Below are 18,049 nucleotides of genomic sequence, written 5' to 3'. Positions count from 1 at the left end.
ATTCAAAATAAAAGCATTTCAGAGTAGGTAGGCAAAATTCCTTCAGCAGCTTCAAGAGTGTTTGACTAGCTAACCTGGGTGGATGTGAAGGTGTCAGAGTCTAGTGTACTAGAGTACACTGCACCTACCTTGACCTCCAAACTCCTCATTGCAATCCTACCCCATTGTTCCCCTCAAATGATTTCATGAAAAACCACATGAACTTGACTGATTTGCTGAGATTCATTCCCAGTCTGTGCTGTTCTTCCTTCTTGGCAGTAAATTAAAAGTGAAATTAAAAGAAATCATTGGTGGTTTCTATGAGAATCTCTTAACTTCCACGTTGCGAAAGTTAGAAGTATATTCCATTCACTTCCTGGTTTTATCCTGGGTGTTAATACTGTCCTTTTAACCCTGTTCTGCTTTGGAAACCACAGACTTAGTGGTAGTGCCCTGTCCAATTCACTGATATGTTGGCATTGGAGCTGCCTCTCAATGAGCACAGCTCACTCAAGTTTGCACTGAGCAGGGACCCTCTTGAGGTGTTACTGCTAGAACGTTTTCAGGTAAAAGCTAAGGGATCTGTATGTTTTGCTTGTGTTAGCAGGGGGAGATGGGCACATGGAGACTGAGAAATCATTAGCTTGCTTGTCTTAAATGTAAGATGCATCCCTCTGTCTCCCTCTCTCTTTCTCTATTTCTCTTTCCTGAGACCTAAGCCTTAAAGTGCAACTCACCCAAAGACATAACTTATTTTAATTTTTAGAAAATTGGGATGTATCTTTGTAAGGGACCTTTGAGAGGGAACTGCAGGTCAACATCTCTGTCCGAGGAGTACGTGATATTGCTGAGAAATGTAATGGAAAGAGGAGGCATCTGTGGACTGAGCAATATTTCCCACTAGCACAAACAATGAAACTACTGTGATGTATATTACACTGCTACTATCCATCTTCATTACCTTCTGTTGTTTAGGGATCTTCAGGATGACTGTCTTGCAACTCTTGCTACATTGGTATGTCCTGCCAGAGTGAAAAACCTCACTGTGCCTGACAAGACATTCCTTCTCCAGTGAGAAATTGTGCTGAAGTGAGTTATCTTTCCAACACAAGAAATGTTACAGGACATCTGATGAGTTAATTTTGCTTTGCTCTAGAGGATTTTGTTTAGTCAATGAAAACATTTAGACTGTGACCTTCCTCTGTAGTATATCTTGGTGTTTTGATTTCAGACCACTGATAAGAATAAAAGGTCTCCATACTTTTATAAGGAGATGGGAAGTAAGAAACAGTTTAAACTCTGCTCTTTCCAATAGGAATTGTAAAGAGTGAGAATCTGATTCTTCTTATCTTAGCTGAACCCCTTTGCATCGGACTACAGCAAAGTGGAATAATCAGTATAGATGTCATCTTTTTCCCTTGCTGAAACTGGTGAAGAATGATAAAGCAGCTACATTCCTGCCCTGAATGAGGGATTCAGCTCTTCAAATGGCCTTTAAATACTGGTACACCTTGCTCCTAATAGTGCCTGTGCCACAGCTTGAAATTTTAGCTGTGACTGAAAATTACACATTAATGAACCTTTGATAAAAAACACCACACAGATCCTGGTGTTGATATTCAAAGAACCAAAAACGTGTCAGGAACTATTTAATGGCAGTAGGTCTTCAATTATTAGGAGAAAATGTTAAATACACTGGGTAAAACTCATCTGGAAGTCACAGCCATGAAAGGATATTTTCAATAGTAGAATATAATAAAGATGTAAGAGTTAAGTGAAATGTTGCTAGAACTATGATCTCTGATCTCTGTCTCCTGTGGCATCATTCACATCATTGCAGTTATTCTAGTGAAGTGTGCTTTGTTTCATTTTTGTCTTTTCATCTACAAAGATAAAAAAAAAAAAAAACCCTAAGTAAAAACCTCAGTCCTGTAATGAGAAATGAAGTATGCAAGCCCTTGTACTCTGAGATCCAAATGTATCAGATGGAAAAGTGAATTCACCTTTAGAAAACCAATTTAAATTCAAATTAAAGTTATATCTTATGAATTTAATATGCAATAGTAGTATTGTTTTCTATTGAAGTCTACTAATCACTCTGTGAAGAGTGAAAACAGGTGTTTCCAAATGAAAGTTGTCATAAAAGAGAGAAAGCTATTCCACTATTTTTTAACAGAAATCTGTTTAGAACTTTGTTAAATATTTATATTAGCTCTACTTAAGTTCTTTTCTTTCTTTTCTTTTTTTTAAATTTTTTTCTTTTTTTCTTTTTTTTTTTATTTTCTTCCTTCCTTTTTTTTTCCTTTTCATTTCTTCTTTTATTTTTGTTGTTTAGAAATAATGAATAATGTGAATAGGAAGACATTCCATTCCATGTACTCCACAATTCACTCATGAGCACTGGATTCTAGGAAATGTTCCACAATAGAAAATAAATTCCATAGAACTATTGTTTATCTTATAAAACCATGCAACAAGCAGATACCTGCATATAAAAATATATATTTTCTATTTTCTCAGATGCAGTAATTAATGTTTGATGCATATACTAATGAAAATTTTAATTCATATATATACATATGTATATTATGTATATATATATACACACACATGTTAATGAGAAACATGATAGTCATAACCCATCAGACAGATATAGCAGGTATCAATTTGCATTAGACTTTGCTCCTGGTGCCTTTTTGACTCACCATTAGATCAGTTCCTTGCCCAGAAACATTTTGTCTTGTATCACTGAGCAGGGGAATGGCACGAGGGATCAGCATCAACAGCAGAGGTTTCACCAGCACAGCAGAGGAGCCTCAGGCATGGAACTTTTCAAACCTGAAATTAGCAGCTGAAGCCTCATTCACTGATTTTTGGCCTGTAGGAAGGACAGCAGAGTCAGCGACTCCTGTGGGATATCTGCTCTGAGAAGGGCTGAACTTAGCAAGGCTGGGTCCATTGACTGGAGCAGGCTTCACGCTGGGAACAGAACGGCTGCTCTGGGCCAGACCAGCTCTCTCTAAATTAGAAGCTTGACTCCAATACTGATTTTAACCTTGAGAGAAGGTCAAAGAAGAGATATAAAAGACAACAGCAGGACTAATGTAGCCCATGCCATGCTTTCTTCCAGTCTTTCTCCAGTATTTGCAGGTGTCCCTAATGAAGTAGATTACAAAGGAGATTGGATCCTCTCCCAGAATTTGATTTTTTGAGGTAATCTTTTAAAAAGCATTAAAAAAAACATACTTAAGGATTTTGTTTTTCAGAAAAACACAGAAATATTTTGACTTATAAGGTATATTCTTCTATGCAGTTGCAGTTGACAGAGTTCTCCCACCCATAAAACAGGCAGAAGCAGATTTCAAATCTGGAAACTGTAAATAGAAATAATTTGGCAAGAGTCTGACTTAATTAGCCATGCTAGAGGGGAATTTCAGTAGGTGAATGCTATTCATCCTAACAGTCCAGAATACAGCTGACTCCCTTCTCCCTTGTGCCTCTCCCACATGACCTCAGGGATGTCTGTGTGACTTTTGATCTCTGAAACACCTGTGTGCCGACATTTTTTATATCACTTAAATGTTCCACTGTTATTTTCAGTTAAAGTTTTTGAGAGTGCTTCTGAGGACTCAAAAGCTCTTTTTTCCCTTCTTATAAATCAGGCAGAGGAGCAGTTTTCACTTTGCTGTCTGTGACCTGTACTTTTGTGTGTGCATGTGTTTGCTTGTGCAGTTTGGAGGTCATGGAAAATACAAATGTGAAAAAATTCTATGATGATGTACTTTCTCCAGTTCATTCTTTTCCACTGGTAGTCAGTATCACACTCAATATAAAAATTGTTTTGGAAATAATACTTTCAAAGAATTCTGACACAGAATTCTGACACAGAATTATGACACTTCTATGTGTTAAAGATAACAATAATCTCCTAACAGAGGATTTTTTAAAGTGTCCTAAACTGAAGTAAGAATTGTTCACTTTTTCTGTTTCCATTGTTATTTGCTCAAGCTTCTAATAGACAGACAAAACAAACATATAAAAAAATCCTTTCACTCACAAAAGAGCTTCCAAAGTTCTTGAGGAAAGCAAAAAATAATTCATAGAAAGTCCTTGATGCTTACAGAAACTTTTGACTGAAAATCTGATAGCTGAAATGGAAAAACAGAGGCTAAACCTTGAGATCTGCAGAAGTTTGGAAAGTATTTGGTTGCTAGGATGTCACATATTTTTAATTTATTATAGAAGAATACTTTGAAATGTTTCAGATAATTTTATCTAAAATATTTTTTCAGTTTACAAAGGTTTTTCTAATTATTTGCCTCTTTTTGTTGATTTGAAATGATAGTGTCAGCTGCTTTCTGTCTTGCAAATATAAAGTTAAGGATTTTAACAATGCTTCTAGCACATCAGAGATTACGCCTGCAAATGCATGTTCATCTATGTTTGTACATGTGGGCCATCCCATGAAAATCAGTGGGAAATATGTAAATATTATACAAAGTTTGTCATCTGTTTCAGCTTTCCTCAGAAATCTATTTCCTTTACCCCCTTTTTACACTAAGGGCTAAGAACAACCTATCAGCAATTTCAGTGCAAGTCCAAAATAAATCTCCCAAATCCACTGGAATCATCTGGGATTTACACCAGAGTGTTCAGGAAACGGCAGCACTTTGCCAATGCCCGGGCAGGAGGAGCTCACACGCAGGGCTGCAAAGATCTCAGGGAAAATCCCAGAGGGAAGGTGGGCAGCCAGCTGGGTGCCAGGTCCTGGGATGGGTTTGTGCCTCCAGCACTACCCTGGGGCTGCTCCTGATGAGAAAAGGCAGCAGGCTGTGCTCACAGCATCCGCTGCCCAAGGAAAATACTGCAGCAGCAAATTTCCCTGCTAAACTGCAGGAAAATAAAACCATCAATAAACTTGAAATATTGTGATGTGAGGCCAGCTTCACATTCTTTCTCCAGTCTGGCTGTAAAGTGACATCAGCAATGAACTCAGATTTTATAGCTGTTCATTTGTCACCATGCCCAGAATACCCCTCCTAGGCAGTGTGTTTTATGTAGCACAAACTGAATCCCCAGGATGATGGGTGACAACTCATGATGGGTGACTATCTGACAAGTGATTCAGATAACAGTGTGAGATTGAGGAGAGGAAAAACAGGATCACATCCTAAAAATTTCTGCCCCAAGAAAGAATCCAGCAAATAGTAATAGAGAGAAAAAATTTGCAGTGATCTAATATTCCTATTATGTTATGATTATCTGCAGAGCTCGAGCTCTGCAGTCTTTCCCTCTTTCTCTTGCTCTAATCTATGTGGGCATTTCTATTATCCTGTCAGAGGAGTCTGAATGTCTTCTAAGCCAGAAGAAATGGTAACTCTTTTTCCCCCCATCAACAAAATATGGACTTTATCTCAGCTAGCATGAAGTCTTCTAAAAATGTCAGTGTGCCAAGAAGGGGAGCATGGAAATTTATCATGGATACAACACCTCATTCTCCAGTCTGCTTTCTGCTCTATTTATGCATTGCTTTGAGTCTCTCTGTGACGATGGGAACGAGCTGATGTCTGTGGTATTTATAGGGTATTTATATAAGGAATGGTTCTTTAAGTAGAGCAACAAGGTTAAGTGTGATGTAGCAACTCAAGAAGTGCTTTTGACAGCTGAGTACCCCTGTCCCCCCCCCCCCCCCCCGGAAAAGCATTGTCTGCTTCATTTTTATTGCAAATGTCACTTAAATGTAAGATGCTTAGCAATACTGCTTGCAGCACTAGGTCTGTCATACACAGAAAGACAGACACTGACCAGAAGTGACAAAATAATTACAAGTCATTGTGCAACAGATGCTTTAGTCACATTTTATATGATGTAAAACTCATTTTAAAGATGTTCACAAGAAGATATGCTGCCTTGAATGTGCTTTGATTTCAGTTTTACCTCAGTCAGCCCCTGCTTTGCTGCTGGCCAGAGTAAAAGGATAGAACCCTCTTGCCTCCATTCACATTTCAAAATGAATGAAGCTACCAACGTTTTGTTTGCATCTTCAGTGAGTAGAGAGAGAGACAGAGAGGTCACGTGTAAAGGCCCTTATTATTCCAAGAAAATATATTTTATGGTCATACATCATATTAGTAATTCAAACTGTCATACTGGATACTTTAAGAACAAGACAGGAAGGAGCTTGTTCACTTGTGAGTTTTTCCTTTTTCTCAGAACAGTCCTTTGAAACCTTATTTGCATTGAAAATACTTATTGAAAAGCTGAGTGTCATGTCAGGGTTCCTATTCTACTCAGAGGATGTAATTTTGCTTTGAAAATTGGTCTCTCATCTTGAATGAGCAAATAAGCATCCTGGTGGATGCCAATTAGATGAACTTTTGTATCCCGAGTAGAACTGCTGAGAGCAATTTTGATGGACTGAATTTGCATCTGAATATGCTTTCAACTGGATCTAAAACACATTGTAAAATCAGATTGATCTCTCCAGAGTTCTTTCAATGGAAAATATTCCAGTAATGTAATTTTATTTGGAAAGATTCAGAGCAAGACATTTGGATTTCTGTTTAGTTCCTAAGACTTTTCTTTTTCTTTTAACTACCCAAGTAACATATCTTGGAAAGTCAGTATGAAAGTATTTCAGTTTTTCTAAAAGTAAACATTGAGAATGGTTCCAACTTTTTGTTTCTGTGCTTTTGAGACTTATCTTCAAGAAAAAAATCTATAACACTGATTCCTATCAGAAAAAAGTCAAACACTGAAATCCTGAAATTCTTTTGAAAAATAACTTCCATTCTCAGACTTAATCTGTAGAGGGAGAAGCACTGATTGCTTAAAATGTTTCCAGCTGCAATAGTCTAAATCAGGAATTTAAAAATATTTTTGATAGATGCTGCCTTTTCTAATGGCAGCACTGGGTATAATCACTGACAGGAATAGCACTGATTACTGGTATCAGGCAAAAGCACTTCCAGCTCTGTCTGTCTCTCCTTCAGAGCCAGCTTCCATACCATCATGATTTATGCCGTGATCCCAGAGGTGCTGAGATTTGTACCAGGGTTTTTGGGCGCTAGAGTGTGTACTAACCTGGACTTTCATTGTCTCCCTGCATCTGAGGCTGATGTCAAGAGAATTCTAAGCAGATTCAGGGAAACTATTTTTGGGAGAAGCTGTGGATCAACATGAGCCAGTAGGATTGGTGTTCACTTTTAAAATCTCTTCCTCTGCGTCCTAAATACCCCAGGCTACAGTAAAAGTGCATAATTACTTCATCTTGCCTTTAGACAAATGATATGCCAGTCTTTTGCAGTAAAAATACTTTTTTCTCAGCTCCGTGGAGCTACAGATTGGTGCTATTGATGTACTGCTGTCATTCCTATTCATCTGGACTCACCAAAAAACTCCAGCATTTTTTTCTGAAGCAAATATCAGAGAAGATGAAAGGAGCTGTGCTGCCTCTAAAACCTCTTGAATTGTTGATTCTGCTTGGATTGAAAAGATCAGCTTCAGCAGTGGTGGGCATTGCAACACAAGGACAGGTAGTGACCAGTGCTCTGTGAAAAGGGATCACACCAATGGAACAAAGGTTATCCAAGACATCACTCTTACGTAGTTCCTCAAGTCTAAAATAAAATCCTGTGTCAGAGAGAGGCATTAATGCCAGCAATCACTAAAGGAAAGACACCTTAGTGAACATAGAGAGAGTCTCCTGTTCTTAAAAGTAACAATGGTAAAATTGCTGTGCTTCACTGAAACAGGGAGAATGAGCAGGAGATGCCTCTCTCCCTTCAGGAGTCTCCTCTGTGTCAAAGTTGTTTTTCTAAGGAATTTTCCACATGACTAACCTTATCCCAGTGCTAGACCTGAAGGAAGCCCTGATGAAGATATTAGGTGGCTGCTTCTGTTTCATGTGTCAGAATAAACACAACTGAGTCAGTCCTTTAAAATTAGCAGCCAGAAGCCAAGGTGCAGGAGTCATTCTGTGGAAGCCTCCTCCTGTGTCAGGCTGCAAAGATCAGCTGAAGGTCTGCTCTGCCAGCTGGAGCCTCCTGAGAGTGGCCAGGACAGGAGGAAGGAAAAATATCTTTCCTAGGTTTTTGCTTTTCCTATTGAAGGGAGATATTTCTTCAGTCACCACCTTTACTACTCCTCTGTGCTCCAGTGCTGTGAGCTGTCTCTTTGTAGCCAAAAGGAGGCTGAATTCATCAGATGCTCTGATACTGTGATTCAGCCACTAAGCCTGTACTGTGATGAATGTTGCTGTGGGCAGACAATGCAATGGCAGGGAGATTTGAAGAGCCTGCAAGGGAGGGAGGAGGGAGAACAGTGTCATCTTGACATCTCAAAAGCCCATCAGTTTCCAGGAAAAAAGATCACCCATATCCGTTCCCCACCCTTCCAGACAAAGCCCTGGCCTGTGCTGCTTTCAGGAGGAGAACCCCTCATCCCCCACAGTGGTTACATGAAGACCTGATGCACACAAAGGCAGGCCTGTGTTTACAGTGGCAGCCAGACAAATTCATAAACAATGCCTCTCCCAACAGCACAACTTCATACAAAATCCCAGTCTTCAGCAAGCTGGAAGATAAACATGAATCTGTGTTTTTCTTTTAAATAGAAAATTCTACAGCAAATGATGGCTTTATTGCTTTAAATGCCTGCTTCACAATTTTGGGGGATAAAGTTTGAATCCTTATTATAGGTTACTAGAAGCACAAGAAACACTTTGCTACAGCTAAGAAAAGCTTTCAGATGATTATGAGTTTAAGGCTTCAAGTTGTATATGCTGCTGGGTTAGCAGCCTCCTAACTGTGCTGTATTTTTTGTAGCTGCAGAAAATGGCATGTTGCACTTAAATTGTTTGGGAGAAAATATATATTGCATACAGATGGAGAGATTGGGAATTCTTACCCCCAGGAGAGCTCTACGAAATTGAATATATCAAAAGCAACCCTTGAACTTTTCATATGCTCGTATAAAGATGCTTGCATATATACACACGTACATTTTGGCACATCACTGCTCTGACTTATGGCCAGTGACAGAGCTTCATCTTGTGGGCCAAGATTGTTTCTGCCATTTCTTTTCCAGAGAGACCTGGCTGAACATCTTCACCTCCCTTGTAGTCAGCTAGCCTTCAGAGGTCAAAGTTAGGGTTACATAATTTCCAGAGACCATATAATCAGTGCTAGGTATAGCCAACTACAATAAGATGATTATAGTCAGCAAAGTTAGCCAGGTCATCTTGCCCCTACGAAAAATGGGGAAAAAAAATCCTTTCCAGAAGGTCCAAAAGCCTTTAGATTGCTTGTAACAAGGTGTGAGGGGAAACATTATCTTTTCCTGTACTTGAGCTTCTTTTTGTTGGTGGTCAGCTGGTGTTAGTGACCTGGCCCTCTCCTCAGACAACAAAAAGGGTTACTGGGAAATGTTCATACAGATCTTTGGAAAAAAATGAACTGGAGATGTGAATCAGTCTCACTGAAGGCTGCAAGCTTCTCTGGGAAATTCTGTAAGAAAGTTTGCCCCCAAGTACATGACATTTTTTTCCTCTCATCAAACAAAATTGCCAAAGTGTAAAAGATTCCCCTGCAAATCACTTTCCTCGGAGGAAGAAAGTGAAGCTGGTGAAGCTGATCAACCTGGGAAAGGAAAACTCAGTGTTAGCAATGCAGAATCTGTCCTATTTATGAGGAACCTTCTGTTGCAGCCTGCCAGATTGAACAGTCATTATTAATCCCATTTCGCAGTACTGATCATGTTAAAATTTTATTTTGCGTTGTACAGTACTATATAACACTGAAACCTTGAGGAGGTAGAATATAAACAAGGAGACTAACAAGAAGAATCCATTACTCTATAAGCTACAAAAATCTGGCTTGTGGCAGCTTCAACCTGAGCAGGAAAAATCCTGCTAATAAACTGTCCAGAGAGGGAGAAGGAGAGAGAGAACAGGCTGAACCTTCCACAAGATGCCAAGTGGAAGTTTTTTCTTGGCTAACATCTTTTCACTCATGATTACTCTCACCCAATTCCAGTTGAAAGCAGCTGCTTCCCTATAACAGGCTTCAGCTTTCCCAACTTTCCTCTCTCAGCCTCATGTCTGTCAGAATTTGACATAAAAACTTGCAATAAAAACGTGTACGCCAGTATTGTTTGTTTTTTGTTGGCTATGAAAATATTCTTGCAATAATCTTTAAAGATACCACACATTCTTTTGCCTCAGAAATGTGTTCTCTGTAATACCTTTTTTCAATATTGTCTTTATGGCCACTCAGGGTTCAACTTTTATACTTTTTTGATTGTATATATAAAATACAAGATATGTTGCTACTCTCTGCCATTGGGTAGGGGTTATTTGATTTTGGCATTCAGTTAATGGAAATGGAAACACAGGTACATTCAGACTTTTGGCGATTTTGCTTATTTTCACAAATTCTATTATACACTATTCTTGCAGAATCCATTTATGAAGTAGGTAGCATTTCAGATTTCAGTTCTATTAAGTGCTAAATACTCCCAGCTAAGTGCTCAAGTCCTTCCACAGAGGACTTACATAGCAAGGTCCTTTTTGGTATCAGATTCTCCTTCAAAGAGGTGTCTGGATTCCCACTTATGTTTAGAAAAGTCAATCTCTGCAGCAAAACCTTCTCTGCAGGATTTCCTACTGACTGCCCTGAGCTCCTTCTGCTGCGTGCTGACTCTTGGTAGCTCACGCTCCCTTGCTGAACTCTTTACTCTCACTTCGTAGGGAACATTACCACTATAGTCAGGGGAGTGAATTTTGCTTTGAAAGTTGCTTGTCTGTGTCTAAATCCGTTTGCTGTGTAAACTGCAGCATTCCCCAGCACCCAGGCTGGGTGTCTGTCTGAACTACTGGATATGAGAGCCCCCACCTTATTTTATTCATGGAAAAGCAAAGGCTACCCCTGAATATGCCATACTTTAAAATCAATGAGTCTCTTTGCATTTTGCTTTCTACTTCTTACTCCTTCTCAATCCATCTGTTGGATCTGTACCAGCGGACAGAACCACATGACTTGCACTACAGGATGAAATGACTTTAAATGGCAATGTGGCACTAGTACAGCAATACCATCTCAGCAGCAGACAGTGTGAGATTAATGTCACCATTAGCCAGTGGATGTTTGATATCTTAACCTCAAGGATTCATTGGGGTTGTAAATCTGTAGGAGCTCAGCTGGGTTCTCAGTTGTTACAGATCACAGAAATAATGTAAACAGGCATTTACTGGGGCCTCATGGAACTGGAAAGTCTGTGTTTGCTTGAACAGTCTTCATAAAAAGTAGAAATCTTGTTATAATATAAACATGAATGTATATGTATATAAACATTGTTTTATGGAAGAAAATTCAATAAACCTAAATTCAGTAAGCAGAAGTTAAAAGCAACTGCATATTAAATATTGAAAGGAGAAAGCAGCAGCTCCTTCATACTTGAGAGCTCAGGGATGCCAAGCAAATATTTGGGGCATAATTATTCACTGTTCTTGTCAACCTAAACAAAAAAAATAAAGGAAAATAGCAAAATACCTCTACCTGTGCCGCTCCTGAGCTGGGAGAACTGAGCCATGCCAAGCAGATCACATTCTGAGAGTTTTCCAGGTGCCTTTTGTCAATTGGTGCCCAGAGACCCCACTGTGTCCCTAAATCAAACAAAACCCACACATCTGGCAGGGCCGAGCCCTTAATGGTGGGGCTACTGCTGCTCTCTGCTGGTGCAGTCAGGCTTAGGAAAACACTGCTGAACCAGACCAACTCTGAGAAAGCCAATGCTGCTGCCCAGAGCTGTGCAAAGAGTGGGCATTCCCCATCAGGTAGCTTTTGACATTTGCAGCCCTTTTCTTTTCTTTCTGGTTTTAATAGATGCTGGTATATCTTCACACCCAACAAGGGAAATATTTGGGATCTACCACAATATTCTATATCAAAAAACCAAGCTTTTTTTCCTTAACTTTGAAACTTTTCTGTTACAATATGCAAAACAAAGCAAAACAAAATAAAATGAACAAACAAACAAACAAAAACACAACCAAAAAAACAAACAAAAAACTCCCCCCAAAACCAAAACAAAACTGAAAAGAAAACCAAGAGCAAAACCCCACAACTGTTTTGAAAGGGAGAAAATTATTTAGTCTGAAAACATACCTGTCCTTCATCTAATCCTCTTTCCTCTAAGTCTGGCCACTTTCACCTTCTTCCCATAGTTACTGTTCTCTGAAGCCTCAAAACTGCTGTACAAGTATTTTCTCTACCTCATATGACTTTTCAGAGGCGTATTAATTTAGAAATTCAAATTCCTTGTAGTATGAAAAACACTGGATAAGAATGAGCACTGAAAAATAAATGATAGTTTGATTATTACAAAGAAGACATCTAAAATATGTTATAAACATCTAGATATCGTTTTACTTTCATGAAAGTTCTGCTTGCTGTCTCTATTTACCTAATGGCTTCCTTTTTTTTCTGATGGAAGTACATTAAAATAATGATGCCTTAAGTTTTAGCTTTCATATTTTCCAGATTCTGTAGTGCACTAGTATATAACTCTGAACTTCATATATAGTGTCAGCAAGTTCTCTTCACAGTTTAGTTAGACAAAACCATCTATTTCCAGCCTGAGAAGCAAGGACATCATTGCAGCTTTAGGCTCAAGGAGTATAAACAGCGAATTGAGGAGAGCAATCTGGGAGGATGGGTCTTCATAACCTGAAGCTGTAATTGGACAATTAACCTCAATATGTAAATGGACCAAAACTTACAAAAGTGTGAAAATTCATGAGTTGGGGTCCATTTTCACTCCATCTTGGGCAGAGCCATGGTTGGGCTTTTGCACTGCCCGAGGTGTATCCTTTGAAGGCCTTTAAATAAATACCTACTTTATTCCTTTAATGCTGTCTAGCTTCTGTTCCAGGTCAGCCTCTTTAGGCATCAGTCTCTTCCCTTGTTTAATTTACATGGGATCAATAATGACCCTGTTGAATTATGTGTCTTGTTGTTTACTGATGCCTTGAGAGGCTACCTGGAACAGAGGCTAGACAGTGTTAAAGGAATAAAGTAGGTATTTATGGAAAAACTTTCAAAGGCTACATCTTGGGCAGTGCAAGAGCCTGACTGTGGTTCTGCCCAAGATGGACCCCAGATGGAGACTGGTCATGAGTTTCCACACTTTTATAAGTTTTGGTCTATTTAAATATTGAGGTTAATTGTTCAATTACAGCTTCAGGTTATGAAGTCCCATCCTCCCAGATTGCTCTCCTCAATTCCCTGCTGTTTATACTTTTTGGGCCTGAAGCTGCAATGATGTTCCTTGTTCTCGGGCTGGAAAAGGATTGTTTTGTCTAATTAAACTGTGAAGAGAACTTGCTAACACTTTATATGAAGTTCAGAGGCACACATTAAGGCAGAATCTAAAAAATATAAAAGCTAAAACTTAAGACATCAAGACAAGAAAATAAACGTGGTCATTTCCACACATATACATAAAAATACAGCGGGAATTCTCCAAGACCCAACATAAAAACTAACTAGTAATTGCTGTTTTATTACAAATACAACATACAATGAGCATCAATTTTAAGCAGAACTCCTAAACAAGGTTATATTCGCTTTTCAGAAATAGCACAATAAGGTTAAAAAAAATAATCAGAGTAATCAGGAGGAACTGTATCCCCATAGTACATCGTGTTGTTGATGTTATGCAGAACAACCCACTAACATTCAATTCATGGTGAGCTCTGACCAAAATTCAGTTTCATGACATCTATATGGTGGGTATAACTCGCAAGCCAAATAACTGCCTATTTTACAGGAGAAAAACTTAGGTTAGAGAGACATTAAAGCTTCCTTTTTGCAAATCTCTATTTCTAACTAGAATGAATATGATATCCCCTTAAGCTGCAGCACTTTACTGCAGCTCCAATCAACACACACAACTTGTAAAAATATCCTCAGATCTGCTGTGTTCTTTCCCTTCATAAACTAAATAGAGTATCAGTCTATCTCACTCCTCTCTACACATCTTGCTACCACAAAACCACCCACTGAACGGTCCTGTGAGGTAGCAAATTGTAGTTTAGTATCTTTTGAGTAAGATCTCATGTGAATGCCTCTTGTAGCTGAATAATTTCATTTTACAGCTCCCTGCTCCTGTGTGGACAGGATTTGCACTCAAGGGTACACAGAGCTAACAGGTTTGATCAATGCCTGTTCAGCACGTAAGTGCCCTTTGATCTTAGGTCTCAGAGGATTTTCATATGTGCTACTTCAGAATTTGTGATTTGCTTTTAATGGGTTGGAATAAGAAGCTTTCACAATGCTCATCCTCAAAGTCTCATTGTCCTGTGATTTATATGCCATTCCTATGCTTTTAAAATGTTACAGAAAAGGACTGTATTTATGGCAGGTTTTTTATGATGTCACAGAAAGTAGTTTCAGAACATGTAATGCATCATATAGGTACACACTATAAGAAGGATATGTTAACGTTTCTGAGTGTCTTGCTACTTTCATTCACATTAATCAGATTTATATGTCCCATTGGATGAAAGTATGAACTGTAGAGACTTTAATTCAATCTGTTAGGACAAGTGGCTGACTCAGAGTTGAAAAGGAGCATGACCTTTCCTCATCAGTTTTCTCTTAGCATCAATGTAGAAAATCTTCTTGCAATCCTCAGTGAGGAAAAATACACCTTTAGTGTTTTTTACTGGCCTTTCTGGCCATTTTGTCCCCAGTCCAGCCGGTGTGCATAGACCAGGTTTCAGACTGTTGGAGACACCTTTTCTTCATCATTCTCAGTTTATGGGATCAACCTAGTCTCTAGCTGAGGCAAAAATTGCAGTTAGGGTTAAGGATTGGAATGGTTTCTATTATTAAGTACCTTTTCTAGTGCAGACACATTCCTGGGAAGATTTTTGGAAACCTCTGGCTATTTTTTCTCTGGAAGTCATGTGCCATGTTTCCATCTCATCTCAAAAATTTCTTTTTCTCGTGAAAAATTCCTGTTTTCAACAACAAGATGTGTGCATAGAGAGAAAAGGATGAAAAGTCACCATGTAGTAAACCCACATGGCAGATATCAGTCTTCGCTCTTCTTCCTGTCCTCCACTAGAGCCTGTTCACCATAATTCTCTTCACCCCTCACATTTTAACCCTTCCAGGGAATTCAGGCCAAGTTCAGGTTGCTGCAGGGCTATGCAAGGTCAGGCTTCAGTGATGGGTGTCAGTGCAGGTTTGGCACTGCTGACCATGGGTGGGTGTCTGGAGCCAGAAATTCAACAACTCCACAAGGTACATTCAGAAATACTTAACGACCTTAAAGGATTAGGCATGACTGAGAAGAAAGTGATCCTTCTTGCTCTCTGGGGTAACTCAGCCCAAGCAGGGGCAGGTGACCTGGATTTCACACCATGCAGTAAGAGCTGTCACCCTTGGGGCCTTTCCCTGCCTCCCTCTGTGTGTGTCTGCAGGAAGAAATTAGAGGCATCATGAGTCTGCACTCCTGGGCAGGGCTTGGCTGCTGTTCCTGCCTGGCTTGGGGCTGTGGGTGGCAGCAGCAGCCCTTGGAAGGGGATTATTTGGGATGTGGGCACAGAGTTAGATGCCTGCAGCACTGCTGCACACAGCACTGGGTACAGGCACCCGTCCCAGCCGAAATCCCTGCGGTGTCACCGGGATGTGGAGCTGCTGCTGGGCTGCAGGACACCCCGAGCAGCCTGACCTGTGCCGTGTCCCCAGCTTGTCCCCCAGTGCCCTGGCTCCTGGTGACACTGCCTGCAGCCTCTTCTCTTGGAGGATCAAGAGCTGAAAGCTCACTCCTGTCACTAGGCATGCTTAGGCCTTCCAAACTTCTTCCACATTAGCTGGAAATCCAGTCCAAGCAGTCTTACCTGTATGAGCTCTGAGGCTGTGTTGTCAAGCCTGTTTGACTTCTCAGGCATTTGCTTGAAGAATATGTTTGAGATATGTTTATTCATGGATTTTTTTCTTAAAGACCATGGCTTTTATTATGCCATCAAGGCATAGGAATTAATGTTGATGTCACCATAGTTCAAATTATTCATTTTAAATTAGATTTATTGCTGGAAATGAATCCAGAATCCTTACCACTGGAAATCCATTACTTTCAACACAAACAAGAAATTAATCAAGTGAAGCACTACAAATGAGGCGGCAGCAGAAATCCAGGCAATGCAAAATGTATTTTGGCTCTTCACTTCCCACTTCTTTTGGAAGACCTACACACCCTGATGGCACTGCTCATGTGGACAGCTGGCTGGGTGCTACTATTCAGTGCCCAAGTTCCCTGTTGTAATTAGATTAACCAGATCACAGGGACTCTATGGTGAACATTAAGTTGAAATGTATTAAAAAAAAAAAGAAGACAAAAGGCAGAAAGAAACCCTTCATCAATGAGTCTATTTTAAAAGTAAGTGTTATTTCAAAGCCAAATTACAAATTTCTGTTGAATATTTTTAGAACTCTGTCATGATCTAACTTCATCTGGAAAATAATTACCACACAGCCACTCACTCACACACACTTCAAGACCTGCAGTTGAATGGGGAAGTGAATGAGGAAAAGGTAAAGTCCATGTGTTGATATTAGAACAGTTTAATAACTGAAAAAAGTAAAATATAATAATAATAATAGCAACAATAATAACAATAATAATAGTAAGGAGAATGAAAAAGAGGGAGAGGAATAAAACCTAGGAAAACCAAGGGATGCTCAATGCAGCTGCTCACTGCCTGCCAGGGGTCCCTGAGCAGTGATCAAACCTTCCTGGCCAATCTCCCCCAGTTTCTTCACTGGACATGATGTTCTGTGTTATGGAATATCCCTTTGGCCAGTTCAGGCCAGCTGTCCTTGCCATGCATGCATCTTGTGGCATCTCTTACTGGCAGAGCATGAGATGCTGAAAAGTCCTTGGTGTAGGGTCAGTACTAAGGAGCAACAACTAAACCATCAATGGGCTATCATTATTCTTACACTAAATGCAAGACTCAGCACTGTGACAGCTACTAGGAAGAAAATTAACTCTAACCCAGCTAAAGCTAGGGAAAAGTTAGTCAACAGGAGTTAGGGAGAGCAGTTCTGCATTAGCAAGATCTTTGTGTAGAGAAAGGTGCTCTGTGCCAAAGGATGTGCTTTTGCCACAAGAAATCATGGGCTCACATCTGCTCTGCAGTGGTAGAAGTTACTGCTGCCATTCCTGTTGTGTAGCAGGATTATTAATTGCTTTTTAAGAAAATCTCATCTTTAATTGTAAACCAAAAATGTTTCAACTTGCGTTTGTGGCTTATGCGGAAAATGACAGTCATTATAATTTATTTTTTTTTCTCCTTAGGGTTTTACAAAACTTGCCTCCATCTAACTGTGTTTAATTTTTCTCAAACTGGGAAATTTGGCAATTTTGTATGTGTGCAGTTTTATGCATGTGTCCCTCAGCCCTTCTAATGAAACAATATAATTAAACATTCAGATTTACACTGCTCTTCATCACACACCATCTAAGTCTGGGGGGTTTGCTTTTGCTGAATAAATGGCATGTCACTTTCAGTTGTTTATGTAACATGAATACAAAACAACATAAATTATGTATTGGTACTTGTTGAAGCTATAATTTTCTTTAGACCTCACTATAATTTTTTTTCATCCTATCACTAGAAGACACGGGACACTGAGGTGTTCCCAGTTTCCTGAGGAGTGCTGATTGCTGGTCTAGTGGAAGACGTTGCTGCCTATGGCGTGGGTGTTGGAACTAGATGATCTTTAAGGTCTCTTACAAAGCAAAGAATTCTATGATCCTGTGATACTGATTTAAATAGGAATGTGACTGATTCCAGCAGGGTTTGTCAGCAGCTGTCATCTTTGTGGAACAGGAAGATTTTTTTAAATCTCCCTGTGATATCTGGAAGGTCTGTGTTGGTCTGCAATGCTTAGGCAGAAAAGAAGCACTCCACTGATACTAACAGGTGTCTAACTGCTATTGCTTCTAACCTAGAGGATTTTTTTTTAAATTCAGTCAGCACATCAGATGAAGAGAAAAA

Source organism: Onychostruthus taczanowskii, unplaced genomic scaffold (genome assembly GCF_017590055.1).
Source record: "Onychostruthus taczanowskii isolate IOZ18803 unplaced genomic scaffold, ASM1759005v1 scaffold23, whole genome shotgun sequence".
NCBI classification, from domain to species: Eukaryota; Metazoa; Chordata; class Aves; order Passeriformes; family Passeridae; genus Onychostruthus; species Onychostruthus taczanowskii.
This window is presented reverse-complemented; position numbering follows the sequence as displayed.